At 55.0% G+C, this 3,931-nt stretch overlaps 1 pseudogene; it reads left to right on the top strand.

Annotated features, from left to right (window-relative positions):
- Positions 1 to 2,218: 2,218 nt before the first annotated feature.
- On the top strand, positions 2,219 to 3,552 carry LOC136493249 (putative B3 domain-containing protein Os10g0537100; annotated as a pseudogene).
- The last annotated feature ends 379 nt before the right edge of the window (positions 3,553 to 3,931 follow it).

Below are 3,931 nucleotides of genomic sequence, written 5' to 3'. Positions count from 1 at the left end.
TACGGCAGGTCGGAACCTGCTGCAGTTAATTGCTTCTTCCTCGTTTAGATTGGGGTTATAAATCAGTATTTGGCACTGTAGCATTTTTGTTTGTATTTGATAATTATTGTTCAATCATGATCTAACTAGGCTCAAAAAATTCGTCTCGTAATTTACAATCAAACTATATAATTAGTTATTTTTTTATCTACATTTAATACTTCATGCATGTGTCTAAAAATTTGATATAATGAAAAGAAAGTGAAAAAACTTACAATCTAAACAAGGCCCTAGTAGTAGTAGCACACTGGTGGGGAGTTGGGCATTGCAGGAATCCTCAGTGGCTCAGTAGCTAGCGCAATCTCATGATCAATGGATACGAATATAGATCAAGGCATTGATGAAAAACTAAGAGAGAGAGAGAGAGAGAAAAGAGGGAGTACTGTCCATTATTCTGCCACGACCTACCGATCCAGGAGGAGCAGATATTTTTTTCCCATACCTGCATCTTATCATTCATGCTGTCAAGTGTCAACACGCAATTGCTGAATCACTGCAGCCGCGAGATCATCCATCCATCCATCCATGAATGGAGGAGCTAGCTAGAGAGGTGAGAGGATCCCAATAGCCTGAGCTGAGAGTGATATGCATAGCTCACATGATCTCAAGCCCTATCATTCGTTGCTCGTGGGCCCCACCCCTCTCACATCGCCCTCCAGTCCCTCTCGCCCCTCCTCCTCTCCCCACCACCGGCCTCAGCTACTAGTAGAATGCTAGATGTCGGCCGCTTCATCTTCCTCCTTAGACTGTCTCCAATAGCCTAGCCATCACGGCACTCAAACCCCAATATACGTCGTGTTGCTTTAGGTGAAAAAACGACGGTCCAACGGAGTACCCAAACCAAAGACTCAATTTACGTCGGAGTCGAGTGGGAACCAAAATATGCCTTTGTCTCTCTCCTCGATCCTAATTCTCTGCCGCGCCAACACAACCATTTTGCGGGATGGGAAAGAAGAGGAAAGTGCTCGAGCTCGGAGGTGTGGCACTCGGTGCAGGCCTTGGCCTCGCCGGAGGCCAGCGGGGCCCTCGTCCTGGATCCAGCGCCCCGCTCCCCTGCTGCGTCGGCAGAAGAATGAAACAGACAGTGCGATTAATAAACACCCGCACCAACCCCGCATCCTGGGACACAGATCGAGCGGGGAGACCGCGGATCGGAGCTCACCTTCTCGATGGAGGAGTCCATCTCCGGCGACTAGGACCGGCGGATCTACCACCGTGGAACCACTCCCTTCCTCCTCTGTCTCCAGCCTCGCGGAGTCCTCGACCGAGCCCTCCGACGCCCGCCGCCACTCCCCCTACGCGGATCTGGCCGCTGGACGTCGCGGTGGCGGCGGAGCGAACGAGCGGGCCTGCGGGTGAGGTGGGCGCCTTCGACGAGGGCGTCCACAGGCGGTAGGCACGACATCACCCACGCCGGGCCCCGGTCGATCCGGGGACAGCCGAGCGATGGAGACACGAAACCCTAGGCCGGCGTTGTCGTCTCGCCAGGGGCCGGCCGGCCAGCTGACGTGCCGGGGTAGGTCACCGCGCGCTGCCGCAGCGCGGGGATCGGCGGCGTTTCGTGGCGAATGAAGCGAGGAAGAGAGAGAGAGAGGAATGCAAGGGGAGAGACCGAGAGAGGCAGAGGAGGAGAGAGGAGGAGGTCGTAGAGCAGAGAGAGAGAGGGAGGAAGGAGGCGGAGGGGGCCACTGGCGTGGCCACCCTGCGACGGCGGCCGTCGCCGCGCCAAGGTCCGGGCACCGCCGAGGTGCGCTCGCGTCGCCGCCCTGTCCGTTTCGGGAGATCAGGAGGATAGGGGAGGGAGGGGAAGCAGAAGTGACGAGGGGGGAGAGAGATGAGGAGAGAGGGAGATATTTTTACCGGTGTACTGTAGATGACGGGGGAGTGATTGGCGTTGGCTGTTGGAGAAGCTAAATCTGGTGTGGACTATTTTTTCTGTGCATGACCCAAATCAAGAGAATGAGTGTTATGTTTAGGTTCTAATTATTGGAGGACAGTCCCTATGAAGCTAGCTGGGGGCTGCTTTGTATCGCTCTTCCCAACCTTCCGCCCCTCCCTGTCTCATGTACACTGATGCCTACTGATCTACAGCCACAGCACCTTTGCTGAAGATCTCACAATTGCAAACCACACACAGCAACCACGCCTCCACAGAGCTCCCAGCAAGCTAGATCCCATTTCTTCCCTATATAGGAGTATCTTTTGATCACCAAGTTACAAGAACAAACAGCACTCTTTATCCAGCAGCTAGCCAATCGTCTGCTATCCTAGCAAGTTCGACAGAGCTGCATCCACATATAATATTGAGCTAATCTAACCCTAAACCCCCTCCTCCTAAGAATAGTTGTGGGATATAGTACTGTTACATACCACCAGATCCCTCCCTCCCTGGATCGAAGTAGCATACTAGTCAAAAGTCAACAGCTATAGCAGCAGCAGCCGGAGCTCGCTCTAGACGCGTGTGAGCGGGGAGCCCCATGGAGTTCACGCCCGCGCATGCCCGTGTCGTCGAGGATTCCGAGAGGCCTCGCGGCGGCGTGGCGTGGGTGGAGAAGGAGCACATGTTCGAGAAGGTGGTCACCCCGAGCGACGTGGGGAAGCTCAACCGCCTGGTCATCCCAAAGCAGCACGCGGAGCGCTACTTCCCCGCGCTGGACGCCTCGGCCGCCGCCGCCGCCGCCGCGGCGCCCGGCGGGAAGGGGCTGGTGCTTAGCTTCGAGGACCGGGCGGGGAAGTCGTGGCGCTTCCGCTACTCGTACTGGAACAGCAGCCAGAGCTACGTGATGACCAAGGGATGGAGCCGCTTCGTGAAGGAGAAGCGCCTCGGCGCCGGGGACACAGTCTTGTTCGCGCGTGGCGCGGGCGGCGAGGGCGCCCCGCGCGGCCGCTTCTTCATCGATTTCCGCCGCCGCCGCCAGGACCTCGCGTTCCTGCAGCCGCCGCTGGCGTCTGCTGCAGCGCCTCCTGCCGCTCCCGTCGGTGCCCATCTGCCCGTGGCAGGACTACGGCGGCTCCACTCTGGCGCCCAGCCGGCACGTGCTGTTCCTGCGCCCGCAGGTGCCGGCCGCCGTTGTTCTTACGTCGATGCCCGTGCACGTTGCTGCATCCGCGGTGGAGGCGACGAGGTCAAAGCGTGTCCGCTTGTTCGGGGTGAACCTCGACTGCCCGCCGGACGCTGCCGAAGACGGCGCCACAGTCACCCGGACGGCGTCGACGCTTCTGCATTTGCCCTCGCCATCGTCGTCAATATCCTCCTCGACGGCAGGGAATGAATGCGTGCTCTTTGGATCTTGGACTGTGAAGACAATCAACAGCTAGCAAAAAGGAGAAATTGGGCCGAGGAACTGAGGCACTGACACGCGCGTCAACAGCCTGTTTGTTTCATCGTAAACGATCGAGGCTCACTGGTTGGAACAGATCTGGTATATAGCTCCAGTACTGCATCTGCATGTGTAATTGTTGATGGATTGATATTTCTTCATGATCTTGCTCATATTAGTTCACTTGTGCTTTCCTTATTAACTAATGTGTGTTTCTTCTCTTTTCTTAATTTGATCTTTGTTCCGAGAATATGTTCAGCCTGTTCGCTTGTTGGTTTCAGCCAGCCAACAGTGTTTTTCTCTCACAATAAACCAACACCAGTCAGCCTAAACCAGCCCAAAAACCAACCAGCGAACAGGTCGGTTATATCCTGCTCATTGTAATTGTACATACTGACCAAGTTCAGTAATTTAAGAACTGCACTGTCCACTCTGCATACTATATCAGTTAGGCTATCTCTAACAACAACACCCAAAATACAAGACTTATTCGTCCTTTGGGTAGCGCTACAGACAAAATGTTTAATACTTATTCAGCACCTTCTCCAACAACAAGACACAAAAGAGAATCC

Source organism: Miscanthus floridulus, chromosome 1 (genome assembly GCF_019320115.1).
Source record: "Miscanthus floridulus cultivar M001 chromosome 1, ASM1932011v1, whole genome shotgun sequence".
In the NCBI taxonomy this organism is placed as follows: Eukaryota; Viridiplantae; Streptophyta; class Magnoliopsida; order Poales; family Poaceae; genus Miscanthus; species Miscanthus floridulus.
This window is presented reverse-complemented; position numbering and strand designations above follow the sequence as displayed.